The following is a 16,321-nucleotide window of genomic DNA, read 5'->3' on the forward strand; positions in this document are numbered from 1 at the left end:
GTCTTTAAATTATCAAGGGTAAGCTTAGAAGTTGATGGAGAATGTGGAACCTTGGAGACACCAACAAGAAGCTAACTTGATTTAAGATGCTAGTCTTATAACTTTTATAAACTCTTAAGCTTTAGTTCATATCGAAATATGAACCATACAGAGTAAAATGAAAGAAAGTGATCTTCCAAAGATGAACAAAATGGAGAGAATATGAGAGAGCATGTTCCTTATGTTTTTCACCACTGAAACCAAAAGCCACAAGCTAGTAATTTATTCAACTAAGGGTGAGTTCAGCACGGAGCTTTTGGGAGCATTTAAGAGCTTCTAGCTTATAGCGTTTGACAAAACGCTCCAAATCCAAATGCTACTCACTACTAGAAAAAAGGCCTTTTACGACGCTCATTGCGCGTCGTAAAACGCTTAGACGACGCGCGGTTATGACACGCAATGCGTATCAAGGAAGGCCCTGTCATAAAGGAAGACGACACGCATTTGCGTGTCGTAACCTTACGACGCGCGTGTTTATGACACGCAATGCGTATCAAGGAAGCCCCTGTCAAGAAAGGCCATGTCATAAATAAAGATGACACATATTTTTGCGTATCATAATTTTAAATGTTTTAAAAAAATATTATTTATAGATTTACTAATTTTTCATATTAAATAATACATTAGAAATCTCATAATAATAAATAAAATACCATAAATAACAAATATAATTCATTTCACTAATATGTCAAATACAAATAATTATTCCAATAGTGAGTAAATGTTATAAAAAATGAACTCATTTATATACAATTGCATTAATTATCTAGCTTACTATGTGCCAACAAACTTCTATCTTTTTCCTTCTCTGCATAAACTTCATTAGCAACATCCTAAAGAACCTCTATCTTTTTCATCAGCAACATCCTCAAAAACTTCTATCTTTTTCCTTCTCTGCATAAACTTCTATCTCACATTCAATGTAGTTTTAAACATCAGGTTTAAAAAATCAACTTTAAGGTTGCCTTGTTAAAGAGAATGACTAGAATAGATTTCCCTTTTTCACAAGGCATGTGCTTGCTTGCACATATATATGGAATCATTCTAACAAAAAAAAATTGTTCATGTCAACTACTCCAAGGACTATTACGTAATTTAACATGAAGAATTTTGTCCAGATGAAAGGATTGACTTTAAACTTTATAAAAATCATTTAAATGAACTTACCTGACCATGAAGCGTGTTGATCCAGGATCTCCTTGCCTTCCTGCTCTGCCACGAAGCTTTGTAAAGCAAGAAATAAATTAAAAAAGTGAGTCTGAAAGTATATGCTAAATTTATGTAAAACCTTAAAACACAATACTGATGCAAAGTTACCTGATTATCAATTCTTCGGGACTCATGCAAAGATGTCCCAATGACATGGAGACCACCAAGTCGTTTGACTTCCAATCCTTCATGAAAGCAATGAATCTCATAGTCCTTTAGAACCGATAAATAGGCAATTGCAATGCAAGGACCCAGGGCTGGTCCAAAGAAATATGTTGCCCGGGGCAATAAGACATAATGATGCCCTAATTATATATTTTCAGAAACTAATATCATAATTCATAAAATTTACCCTAGTTCACTGTTTTTCAATCATAACTCAGAAAAAAAACACTAATAATTTTAGAAAGTAAGAAAATTAATATAAAAAATCATAATATTTACCTCAGTACTTTGATAGGTAACAGTGAGAATGCAATGACATGCAATGACATGTAGACTACTGATCCACCTTTAAACAATGCTTTAGGTACCTAGCTATCATCCAGAAAACAACAAAACAGACAAAAATTTACACTAATCCCATCACAAACAAAACCAGCTGCTATTATCACAAATAACAAATATAATATACTCCAGACAATATTAAAATGTAGCAGCATCCAAACATATTATAAGATGAAAAAGTTAATAAGACGAAGAAGTAAGAAGTTCTGAAATAAAGAGAGAATATTATCTGTAGTGTAATATTCCAAATGGACTTGAAAAGTTCTTGTATCTTGACCATCTACCATTATCAAACCTGTCATTTTTATACCAAATTAAATTCAAAACCAAATTTTAGCTTGACCATCCATCATTATTCCGTCCCCTGAGAATTGGGGACAAAAATAGCCTCAGGGGTATTTTGGGAAAGTTCCAATTTAATTAAGTTTTTGTAATAAAATATGATTGTAGTTCGTGAATTGCCATAATATCACCTCCATTGTTGGCGTAATTCAGGAAAAAGCCCACAGGGGCATTTTAGGAAAATGCTTTTATTATTTTTGTTTCCCGGTTTTAGACTATGAGTCAAACTCTTTTTCTTTTAGTATAAATATGCTACGTTATAGGTATTTAGAAAGAAGTTTTTCAGCAATAAAAGTTTTCTTTTCCACCAAGCAAAATAAAAAATCCCATCTTTTTCTTCCCCTGTTATCACCTGTTGCCAGCCATGTAGTTTTTTTTTTCCTTTTTTTCTTCCTGTTCTGTTTTGTTTTCTGTTCTTAGGCAACAAGGTTGCAGCAAGGTATCAGGTAGATACCTTACATCCATAACGTTCAGGTTCTTTGAGAATATCTTCTTTCAGTCGAGCTTCCATTCTCTCCACTATTTCACAGTAAATTCCCTACATTAAACCACTTGACACTTGAGTATATTTAAATAATAAACATTAAAAATGAGAGAGGATTATTATTATATACCGTATACTCAAGCATGTTTTTGTAGGGTCTTTCAACCTCACGAAGCAGAAAGGGCTTTCCATTAATGTAAATAACAGGTTCTTCTCTCATGTTGTGCCAAAAGACGGGTCTACCCAGGCCACCTTTAAAGCTACCTATTCTTTGCATAACAGATTTAATTCTTTCCACAGTTGGATTTGTAACACCATAGACTGGGAACCCGCCCTAAAGCAGTTTAGTTCTGCATCGAGGCACACTTGTCAATCACTTTGTCCACCTGTCGTTTGCCTTCAACACCACCCTAAAACCATGTCAATCAAAAAGAAGTTACTCAAGAATGTTGTTGTAATGGGAAATTTATAAGGAAAAAGGTTCATTTGCATACTGTAAAAGCATGCAATCATAAAACATAAACTTCACAGAGACAAAAAAAAAAAGTACCTGAAGCTCCTATTCGATTTAAATAGATCAATGTGGCAATGACCATCCCTGTGGTAGTACGCCCATGCCCCATTTGGCAGTTAAAGATTATTTCTGTCTTAAGATCAGCTCTTGAAATTCTATCAACCTATAAAGATCATAAAACACAAATCATATATAAAGTATAATCTAAGTTAAATATTTTCATTTTGTTAAATGAAAATAACACTCACCAACGTATCAAAATCATGTTCCTTGGGTGATTTTTCATCTGTTGCTGGAATGCGTTCGTAGTCAACAAGGAATTTTCTTGTTTGGATTTCTAAATAGACCTACAATAGTGAAAGGAATTATGAAACAGATATTCAAAATGAACATTTAACTTCATAGTATGGTGAACCTGTAGTGATGTTTTGACAGAGTCGGTGTGACTGGCTCCCATTGATCCACCATTTGACCATCTGGTAGTTCATCAGTTACTAGGATCTTATTTCCATATCTGTAATCGAGATAGGTATTGAGATGATAAGAAAATGGATATCAAACACAGAAACATGTTAAAAAGAATACCTTGCAGCTTCTAGCAATATGTCTTCCTTTAACCGGTCTTCCATTTGCTCCACCCTAGCCCTATTGATACCCTATTCATAACTTTCCTTCAACCGGTCTTCCATTTGCTCCACCCTAGCCCTATTGATACCCTATTCATAACATCAAAGTTTAGGTATAGAATGGGATAAATCAGCATGTTTATGAAGAAAAAATATAGAAAAATACTGTAAATCTGAAGTGGAAGTTGGGATTTGAGCAGAAAAAATAAGCACACATAGTGTACTCAAGATTGAAGAAGGGCAGAAAATCGTTGAAGACTGGGACGACTGGTCAGCGTGGATCAGAAACCACGGTGGAATCGGTGTTCCGGCGAACAAAAGCTGGGAATCATGGTGGGAGGAAGAACAGGACCACCTCCGATCCACCGGTACAGTCGGTCGTCTGACGGAAATCCTCCTTTCTCTCCGATTCTTCATTTACCAATACAGTATCGTTTACCACCTCAAAGTCGTCCAAAACGATAAATCAATCTTAGTGTACGCTCTCTCATGGCTCGTAATCGTTTTTGTTATCGCATTATTGAAAATCGTGTCCATGGGTAGAAAGAAATTCAGCGCGGATTTCCAATTAATGAGAGCCCAATCTAGTGGAGTGTGAATGAGTTTTTAGGGTTCAATGGTAGTGACGATGGCTTAGGGTTTGCAGATGGTGGTGTGGGGGTCGTCGGTTGCTTTATAGAGAGATATGAAGTCGAGACGAAAAGACGAGATTGACCCATCTGGTAATAAACGGACTCGGGAAGCTGAACAAAATGACCCGAGATTGACCCATCTAGTAACAACGCTATTGATGCTATTCCTTTCATTTTCGACTGTTCATCCTCCACTTCCTCTACTGCTACTTCTTCACCATCTTCTATTTTTTCTGTATTTAGACTTGAGAGTATAATTAGGGTTTTTTCTAACAATTTCAACATCGAGTGGGAGATATGGTGGTTCCAGTAGGTAGAAGTGAGGGAAGAAGTAGGCAGCAGGAGGGGGAAGGAAGGAGCGTCCATAATTTGGGCAAGAGGGAAAGGAGAAAAAAAAGGAAGGCGGGATTTTTAATTTTTTCAGAATTTCATTTCCCCCTACTGTTAAAGGATGGAACGCGCGTTCCATTAAAAATTATAAAGCGACATCCTTAGACGACGCGCAATTTATTATAAGTGCCCTCCGTGTTTTTTTTAGACACTAATTTAAGGGCGCGCAATAATGCGTGTCTTCTATCCTTAAATTTTTTGAAGAGATGACACCTTTTTAACGTCACTCTCCATTGCGTAACATAAATCAATGAGTGTCGTGGTTTGCGCGTCGTAAAAGGCTATTTTTCTTGTAGTGACTTCATGTAGCGTTTAACAAAAATGCTACAAGCTACACGCTACCCGCCACCTACTACAAGCTACATGCTACCAGCTAATTTTTCCAAACACGCCCTAAAGCAAGGTCTTTAACTATTGATGCTTGGTGCTTAAAGACACCATGTCCCAAGCAACAAAAGTATACTAAAGTAAGAGTATGACTTTATGAATAAACTAATGCAAACACGTTGCAACTAGCTTTTTTCTTATCCCAACTTTTATTCACATTTTTATAAGAAAAAGGAAAGAAAGATTTATATAAAAAAGTATTTCATTCTTTTATAACTTATAAACTTTAACCATTTGGAAAAAGACAGAAGTCTTCATGGTCCAAAATGTTGTACATGACTTATAAATCATATCATATGATATATTATAGTACTGGCTAATAAAAAATATTATTTCCAGAAAATAAATAATTTTCAATTAATTATAAGAACTTATTGAATATTTATTAAAATTAATAATAAATAATCAATCGTATTAGGTTGTTGATAATGTGACCCTTAGGATCATATGTTAATTAGCAATATTATTTTAATATTACTCTTGAGCATACTAAATCTTTCAGGCCTAACCTTGTTTTCAAAAATACGTTTAATTCCTATATTAGACACCTCAACTTGTTAGAACATAGAGAATATATATATATATATATATATATATATATATATATATATATATATATATATATATATATATATATATAGGGATAGTTCAAATAAAAACAGTAAATAGTGTGAAAACGTAAAAACACTATTTTTATGTTATTATTCTGCAATGAATTTTGTATCCACAGCTTGATGTCATTATTCAGTAATTAATAAATGAATAGTCACAGATAAAAACTAAATTTAAAATTCACTACAAAAATGCACGTACATAAGTTTATAATAGAATAGTAGCATTGTAATGAATATATGACTAATCAAACATTAATATTCGTGTTAAAATTACTTCAACAATAGCCATATACAACATTCATTATAGAATAATAACATAAATATAGTGTTTTTACGTTCTCACATTATTTACTGTTTTTATTTGAACTTACTTATACATATATATATATATATATATATATATATATATATATATATATATATATATATAGGATTAAGTTATTTTGTTTTCACTATATATATATATATATATATATATATATATAGGATTAAGTTATTTTGTTTTCACTATATATATATATATATATATATATATATATAGGGGATAATTCATGTAAGGACACACTTTAAAATGAGAAGAACAGAACAAATTTCAGTGGTTAAATTATTTTATTTAAGGGTCAAGATGGATAAATTGGGTATGAGTCGTATTCTATTATGATTTAAGTACACAAACATATTCCAAAATGATTTATATGCGTATAAGAGTAATCATGTAAATGACTTTTGTGTTAAATAAGGGAACTCTATCAGATGTCAAATGTTGATCGGTAATCACTCCCGTAAAAATCTCCCCAATTCTTTTCCATTCTGTTTGAAAGGGTCGTCAAAAATCTTCAATAAATTTTCCAAGAAATTAGTTTGTTTCTATGAGATTATATATTGGGAACGAAATGAAGTAGACGAGATCACAAAACTTATGAAGAATATCAAGAATGATGGAATCTGGTTGGAAATCAAAATTTCTAACACAAGTGTTAATGTTATCAATCTTGAGTCGACGTTTTGTATATTGAGTCAGGTAACATAAAGGTTTTGTTTTTTGTTTTGTTTCTTTTTAATTTTCTAATGAATTTTAATTAGGGTTTATGAAATCATGCTTTTCATTAAAAAAAAAAACTCTATAAATAATGAATTTTAAGTGAAATTATTAGTAGATGAAGGTCATTTTGGTTTTTGAATTCCAAGGTTTCAATTGTAGACAAATTATGTAGTGAATGTTTATATATGAGAAGGATTTAATGTGGAAATTAGTTTTTCCCGGAAAAAAAAATTTAAGGTGAAGTTATTGAATAACTAGTATTCCACAGAGAATGCAAGTATATATGTAATTATGAGTATGATGGTGTGGTATATCATACAAAATTCTGTATTGAATGTCAATATATTCTGTTATGAATTTTTGTGTTGGTGAATGTACTTCATTTGCGAAGGATATAATTTGGAAATGTAAAAAAAATTAAGTTGAATTTGTTGAGTAACAAGTATTTGATAGTGAATGCAATAGTATATCCAATCCTGATTATGAAGTCGTGGTATAAGATACAATATTCTGATGTATGCAATAGTATTTAAGAGTGAATGTAATAGTTTTTATGAATAATGTAGTGTAAAATCTGATGTATAAAACCATGGCAAATGTAGGAAACTTCTATGGGAAACAAAAGAAAGGTTTGGAATACATCTAGAATGTGCTAGAACTATTACAGAAAAAGTGAATATTCATGCAAATGTAATTGACTGTTAGGTTGTTCTACACAACAAATTTGAAAAGAGATAGTCAGATTCCTCGTATTCAAGACTTTTTTTACAAGCATGTTGTATGGTTAAGTTATTTCAATATAATACTATAATTTGTCATATGTAATAGTACTTAATGTGTTGTTTACATATATAAACAACATTAATTGATGTTTGATGAAAGCGTGCAAGAAGATGTAAGATATATTAAGTTTGAAATGATGGTTAAATCATCAGTTAAAGACCTTACAGATGATGATGAGCTAAAAATGTTGATCTAGTAATTAAAATATGAAAGGTTTATTAGAGAAGTCGAAAACATCTCTTCAATAATTTTGTGGGAAAGATGTCTTTCTGCCATCGTTTGAGTAAATATTTGGAAGGAATTTCTTTGATGTTATATGACTTCATAACAGTATAAATTTGGCGACACAAAATACCAAACTGCTCAAACTTCATGCAAGGACATTGAAATGTATGTTCCATCTTATTGTTCTTATTGTGTGTAACATGGATTGAAGAAATTTTAGTGAACTTTGTAAACAAAATTTTTTAAACACTGATAGGTTAATAGTACAAGTTTCAAGAGTATTCACCTTGTGTTTTGATAGGTTAATTAGGATAAATATTCCAAACTTGTTTTTGGAATGTGTTTTGATAGTTATGTTAATAACCAATTAAAATGTGTCTTACAAATGATGGTGATAATGAGTATAAAATTGAACGTCTTACCTTGATTTTGTATGACATTAGAAATATTATCATCTAAAATAAAATTATCTTCATGATTTTGATCTATTATGACGACATTTCTGATTGAGACGTTATCATCATCGGATGAGAAAATTTCATCATCGCTTGAACATATTTCATCTTCAAACATATCGTGGTTATCATCATAATCGTTGGGGAATAAGAAATCCATAAATGGATTGTTATGGGTTACAAATTATTTTTTAGATTGGAGAACAAGTTTGACTATAAAATAGGTTGAACACGATGAACAAATCTTTCCAGAAGACAATATTCTTGTTACATGAATAATACACGATTGACTAGTTTATACACGATTGAATGCCTGATCATTTCCTAATTCGATAGTTTGTTTTTTTTTTTTAACAGCAAAATATATTGAAAAAAGAAAAAACCAGCAGTGGCTGGAATAGTACAGAACCAAATCAGGAATGATCAAAAGAAAAAACAAAACAAAATGAAGCTAAACTACAAGGCTAACAACACCAAGTATAAAACGCCAGATTGCTATCACTAGAATGTTATCATTGAAGGAAATTTCGCCCACAGCACCCATCGAATAGAGTGACTAACCTTCGAAGTTTCTCAATTCAAAATCAGGACCCATTGTTCAGCTATCACCCTGAGAGGTTATGTCAACATTCTCCAACCCAGCATGAAGGGCAAAATTGTCAAGATTCACCCTTTAAAAAAAATTGGAGATAACCAGGAAAGACTGGGAGTTACACACTTTTGAAGAACCAACTATCCATACATATGCAATCACTCTACTCATAGCAAGAAACCGACCGATGACAAATGGACAAAGACCACATCCATTCCATGAATTCCATAGCAAAGGCAAGATCAACAGAACAAGATTGTTTCGGAACTTTAGCTTCTAAAAAGCATAACCAGACTTAAGCACAACAACATTATGAGATCATAGCTAAGAGACTTGATATTGCTCCTTGATGACCGATCCATTTGAGACGACACTCCAGAAAATTAGGAGGAAAACGAATCTCACAACAAGCAAAAAAGAAAGAAAACATGCTCATGCCCAAAGGAAATACCCGAACCCACTCACACACCCATGAATGAAGATACACGAAGGAAGTGCAACTACTTGCAGACAACGCACCTACAGAAGACTACCCATAAGAAAGGAAACACACCCCAAACTCACACATGTATGTAAGAACGCGCGCCACAAAACCCCAAAGTACACTATATCAGCCCCCCTCCCCCCTAAACATATGAATATATAGATATGGGATCAAAATGCCAATCCATCCAACCGATTGTATTGTTTTTTATTCTGGAGCTTATCCATAAATGAGATAAGGATTGAATTTCATTTGACAAACCTTTATGAGAGTGTATATCATTGGAATGAGCCTTCAAGTTCCTATGTTTCCAAATGATCCAAATATACACCAGCATGATGGCCAATTGTATTTGGATAAGCCCATTGTTATTAGAGATGTTGTTTTTCAAGAAGAGCAAATCATGCACTGATACCAGCGAATTAGGGAGAAGATACCACAAGGTTTTGAGATTACTCCACTCTTCAGTTGAGATACTACATGATAGGAATAGATGATCTGCTGATTCTGTTACTTGATTACATAGGACACACATGTTACTATTTCCAATCCCCCGTTATAGAAGGTTCTCTCTAGTAGGGAGCCTATTGTGGGCTAGCCTCCAAGCCAGAATATTGACCTTCCTTGGGACTAGGTTATTCCAATCCCATTCAACCGGAGACTTAGGTAAAATAGAATTGTCAATGTGAAATCTTAAAGAGGACACCGTATATACTCCAGATGATTCCAAACTCCAACTCCACGATGGCCGCTGATTAGACTGGGTCTCTATAAAAAGGCTTTTGAAGTCGATATGATCTTTCAAGAGGATTGCAGGTAAATTTGCTATAGTGTCCCAATAAGAGCCTTTGCGTTTAGCCCTAGATGGGGCATGAAATCCACCATCACTACCGTATATTGCCATGATCACTGATTTCCAAAGCTCCTGCCTATCATTCTTGAACCGCCACCACCATTTTCCAAGCAAGGCCAGGTTTTGGGCTTTGAGACTACCAATGTTTAGACCTCCATCTTCAGTTATAGCAAGAACCTTTTACCATCCGATCCAAACCATTTTTTAGTTCTCTATTGAACCACCCCAGAAGAAACACTGTCTCATTTTTTCTAAGGATTTTATCACTTTAACTGGGGCTTTATATAATGAAAACATAAATGTTCCCCGACTTCCCAACACAGATTTACATAGAGTTAATCTACCACCGAAGGAGAGTGTTGAAGCCTTCCATTTAGAGAGCCTGGCTTGAAATTTGTCTAGTAGTGTGTTCCAATGGGAAATTCTCAACATTGTCGCGCCTATAGGAATTCCCAGGTAAATGAACGGCAAACTACCAACAGAGCAATTGATACTCCTAGCCACCATTTCAATTTCAAAGTTATGTATCCCGATACCAAACAACTTGCTTTTACTTATATTCACTTAAGTCCGGATGCTAATTCGAAGCATCAAAGTATTCTAATTAGGTTTTTAGCATTTTGATTCGACCATTCACCAAGGAAGATCACATCGTCTGCGTATTGGAGATGAGTTATACACAGACCATTTTCTGGAAGGGAAATGCCATTGAAGATATGATGAGCAGTGGCTTCAATTAAAGCTACGTTAATTCCTTCGGCAGCCAAGATGAACAGGAAAGGAGACAATGGATCTCCCTGACGAACGCCTCTTTCGAATGGGAATTCTTTAGTAGCAGATCCATTGAGGATCACCGAAGCCTGAGCCGACGATAAGTAGTCACGAATCCAACTACGCCACTTAATGCCAAATTCCATTTGTGACAATACAGAGTCAAGATAATTCCAATTGACACAATCGAATGCCTTTTCGAAATCCACTTTGAAGAGGAAATCTTTTGACTTTCGTTTCTTTATCCAAGATATGACCTCGTTTACAATCAATGGCCCATCAAGGATGTTACGATCTTTCAAGAAAGCCGATTGGGTAGGGCTAATAACAGACGGAATGACATGCTTTAGTCTCTCAGCTAGCAGTTTAGAGATGATTTTGTACAGACACCCAATCATACTTATTGGTCTGTACTCATCCAGCGTGTTAGGATCGTTCACCTTCAAGACTAGGATTATGAAAGAGGAATTACAACCTCTCTCAATCACCCCAGTTCTCTCAAATTCTTTGATAGCAAGAAAAATGTCATAACCCATTGTGTCCCAGTGTTTCTTGATGAAGGCAAAAGTGAAACCGTCAGGCCCGGGGGCCTTATCCGATCCACATTTCCAAACCGCTGCCTTTATTTCTTCAATTGTGATGGGCGCCTCAAGGTTGGAACTCTCTTCAAAAGTCAGTTTTTTTGAATCTATTACTTCGAAACTGGGGTTTGTGGCGTATTGGTTCTTTATATTTCTTTGAGAAGTATTTTACAACTTCTGCTTTGACAATATCCAGATCCGAGATCCAACAACCATTGACGTTTAAACCTGATATTCTTTGGGAGCGGATGTTTTATTGATCAATCCGTGGAAAAAGTTGGAATTTTCATCGCCTTCTAGGGCCCATTTGCATCTTGACTTTTGTTTCAAATCGAGCAGCCGTATGGATTCAACCTCCATAAGTTCCTTCATAAGATTTGTCCTAGACGTGATATCGCATTCAGATGGAGTTACCTCTTCTGCGGCCAGGTCAATTTTGTGAATTTTATTCGTAATCTCTTCCACCTTCTTTATGGATTCTTCATACTTTAATTTATGCCACATATTCAGATTGTTAATTCGATAGTTTGTTAGTAGTGATATTATGGAATATTAAATGTACCATAAATCCACGACATTATTATTGAATCGGTCATTAAATAGAATGTCTATATATGAAAACGTCCTTATTAATGTAAAATAGTTAAATTTTTTTATTTAATAAATTACTAGGTGCGAGACCCATGTATTACATGGGTTTATTGAAAAAAAATTAAATATGAAATTTTAATAATGTGAGAAGTTTGAATTTATAAGAAAAATGAGAAAAAAAATTTAATTAGTAAAATTAATAAGACTTTAATACATTGAATACATTACATATATAAATCCTTTCTAATAAATACCTTACATATTAAATATGGAATTTTAATTTAATAAAATGAAAAATACAATAAAATAACAAGTGGAAAATAGAAAATTCAAAAATTCTAGAAAATGTAATGTGTCCAAATGAATGAGAAGGAAACATGTAGCAAGAAAAACCTTGATATATATATATATATATATATATATATATATATATATATATATATATATATATATATATATATATATATATATAACGTGGATAGATTCATGGATCATGTTTCCAAACACTTTCCGAAATCTGTAATTCATCCATTTTGTCTGGAGTACACGAATCATTTTGTCTGGAGTACACGAATTCAGAAGTAGAATAATCCAATAACAAAATTAATTTGAATTACATGCCTAATTCGAATTCTAAACATATAATTGATGGGTTTGAGCCATAAGAACTTTCCTATGTGCACATGCAACCCCTAATTGCTTGGATCTAGGTTTCTCTAATTGAACATGCATTGTATCCAAGACTTACAATACTAGATCTAGTGTAAACAATTGAATCTAATCATATGAATTTGGATCTAGAACAATACCTTGGATTACCTGCTTGATACTTCTTCTTCTTGGAGCTTAGAGTCATAATTGTCACTCCTCTAATGGCTTACAAACACCAACTAGCAAGAGAATGATCTTGAGAGAGAGAGAGAGAGAGAGAGGAGGGTGAGAAATCAGCTATAGGGTTCCTTGCCTTGCATCAGTGCCGATTTCCCTCACCCAAGGGATCTATTTATACTATGAGCTATTAGGGTTTCACCCTTAACCCTAATTGAATAACTTTGGCCCTAAGAAATCCAAGATCCTCCTAGATACTAGGCTTGGATGATTTTATGGTCCTCTAACCCTAAAATCCGTCCACCCTTATATCCATAAGGATACATAGCCCAAAATACAACTATCACACATTTGACAGTTTATGCCCCTTTATTCAATTAACCTCTTTAAGTCACCAAATTAATTCTCAATTAATACATGACTTATATTAATCAAATAACATTATTATTCCTTTAATATATCATTCTCATAATATATTAACAATAATATCTCTTCTCTCCTAACAAATCATCCTGTGAAGTTGCTATGGTGACGGCAACCCAAAAGGACCATGCACAACCGGGTCAAGTACTTACCGAATATAGTTACAGCCTTAGACACTAATCCAACAGTCTCCCACTTGGATATGTCTAGTACCTATATATGCAAACACAATTCGATTATCAATCGTAGCTCTCAAAGACGCTGTCAAACTCTGATCTTATCAGTATCCTGTCCTTTAAATAAGGGACCGTACAGTCCTCTATTTAGATATTATGCGGACAATCTTATGGAATTTATTGTCCAGCATTTGGTTTCTCGATCTCAGATTCATTTGACATAGAACTTAACTGAACATATCAATTCAGTCCTGACCGGGCCCGACACATAAGCCAAATCAAATCATCGAGCGGCCCTGATATCGCTTTTACCCTCTTAGGATAAAAGTAACAGATAAACTTCGACTTATATGCATTTATTATTTACTAATCAATCATATACAACAATGCGTTTGATGACATCAATTTACTGATGCGGTTTCGCATTATCAATGCACAACCAATTAATAAACAATAAACCATATATCTTGGTTTTAAGACTATATTATATTATCGTCTTGCGATCACTTGTGTCTCATTCCATAAAGTGATTCCAGCAAGCGCGGGTTTATTCCAATGTTCATAACTTATTCATAAGCACTCATGAACGTTGCAGCAAACCGTTGCTATGTCTAATACCGTTTAGACAATCTACACACTAATTCATGACAATCTTCATTCATACCTACTTCCAACATATGAACGATTGTGGACCATTCAAATAATTCGATTATTCTTAATAACTCAATTATTCAGGAAGTCAAAACATGCAAAGTGAAACAATAGTTAAACAAACATAAGACAGTAGCTTTACTTATAAATAATACTCCTTTATTTAATCATCAAATGTCAATTACATTTATCTATTACATGTTTCAAAAACTATCTAATCTAAACTAATATCGTCTTTCAGCCCAATGCTCCTAGTGTGCTGCAAATGCTTAAACCTGCTCAGTCCCTTCGTAAGCGGATCTGCTGGGTTATCCTTCGACGATACCCTCTTTACTACGAGGTGTCTTTCTTCTACTCGATGTCTAATAAAATGATATTTTTTATCGATATGCCAAGATCTACCATGATCCCTCGGTTCCTTGGTCAAGGCAACCGTTCCTTCATTATCCCAGAAAATTTCCATAGGCTCCTTTATGGCAGGCACAACTCCAAGATCACCAATGAAGTTCTTCAACACATCGCCTCCTTTGACGCTTCGCTCGCTGCAATGTACTCTAATTCGCACGTTGAATCAACTACGGTTTCTTGTTTGGAACTTTTCCAAGTCACTGCTCCTCCATTAAGGATAAAGACCCAGCCCGACTGCTCCTCCAAGTCACCACTATACCCTCGCACCTTTAAGTCATCACTCCCTCCGAGTACTAAAAACCATTCCTTGGTCCTCTAAAGTTACTTAAGTATATTCTTGACCGCAATATAATGAGCTCTGCCAGGGTTCCCTTGATATCTATTGACCATGCTCAAAGCAAAGGCCACATCAGGGCGAGTACAAGTCATAGCGTACATGATTGAGCCAACTGCGGAAGCGTAGGGTACTCGGCTCATCTCAGCTATCTCGGCTTCTGTACTCGGACTTTGAGTCTTACTCAATTTGGCATTACTTTGTATCGGTAGTTCTCCCTTCTTCGAGTTTTCCATACTAAAACATTTTAGTATTTTATCCAAGTAAGTATTCTGACTAAGTCCTATTAGTCTCTTACTTCGTTCTCTCACTATCCTTATTCCCAAAATATAGGAAGCCTCTCTGAGGTCCTTCGTAGCGAAGCACTTCCCGAGCCAGGACTTAACCTCATGCAAAGTCGGGACGTCGTTTCCTGTGAGCAGTATGTCACCAACATACAAAACGAGGAAGCTAACTATACTCCCACTAGCCTTGACATATACACATGATTCATCTTCACATTCCCATCCACATCGGTCTTCTTCTTGAAGATCCATTTGCACCCAACCGTCTTACGTCTGAGCACATTCTCAATCAAATTCCAAACTTGGTTGTCATACATGGACTGAATCTCGCTGTCCATCGCCTCTTTCCATTTACAGACTCTGGACCTGCCATGGCTTCCTTATAACTATTAGGTTCATCAAGATTTATTAGTGTACCATCACTAATATACGTGTCCCCTTCAGTAGTAATATGAAAGCCATAAAAATGGGGTTGAACTCTAACTCTTTCGGAATGTCTAAGAGGTAAGGAATCGTCAATCGGTTCAACCGGAGTTTCCTCCTAGGGTTGAGCGCCAGCGTTAGAGGTTCCTTCATCGCTCGACTCTTGAATCTCTTCAAGATCGATTTGCCTCCCACTGTCCCCTTGGCTTATGAGTTCTCGCTCTAGAAAAACCCCTCTCCTCGCAACGAAGAAAACATTGTCACTCGGTCTATAGAAGAGATATCCAAATGATTTCTGCGGGTAGCCGATGAAAATACACCGCTCACTATGAGGTTCAAGATTTTCGTGAGTTTCTCGTCTTACAAAAACATCATAGCCCCGAACCTCGATGTGTGCCAACGAGGGAGCTTTCCCTGTCCACATCTCGTGAGGTGTTTTGGCAACCTTCTTTGTAGGGACTCGGTTAAGGATATAGGCGGCAGTCTCTAAGGCATACCCCCAGAACGAGATAGGTAGTGAAGCACGACTCATCATAGAATGAACCATGTCTAACAGGGTTCGATTATGCCTTTCTGCCACAACATTCAACTGCGGTGTCCTAGGTGGCGTCAACTGCGAAACTATTCCGCATTCCTTGAGATAGTCGTGGAATTCAAGACTTAGGTACTCTCC

General features: G+C 34.9%; 1 long non-coding RNA gene across 1 annotated transcript; it reads right to left on the bottom strand.

Moving 5' to 3' along the window:
- Window positions 1-868: 868 nt before the first annotated feature.
- Window positions 869-1,456, bottom strand: LOC145076722 (uncharacterized). Its single transcript, XR_013692772.1, has 3 exons — window positions 1,357-1,456; window positions 1,207-1,262; window positions 869-933 (listed from the first exon to the last, which is right to left on the bottom strand). It is a non-coding gene; the product is annotated as an uncharacterized LOC145076722 (long non-coding RNA).
- Window positions 1,457-16,321: the final 14,865 nt, after the last annotated feature.

The sequence above is a fragment of the Lactuca serriola genome, chromosome 9 (assembly GCF_051521515.1).
Source record: "Lactuca serriola cultivar US96UC23 chromosome 9, Lser_US96UC23_V15, whole genome shotgun sequence".
NCBI classification, from domain to species: domain Eukaryota; kingdom Viridiplantae; phylum Streptophyta; class Magnoliopsida; order Asterales; family Asteraceae; genus Lactuca; species Lactuca serriola.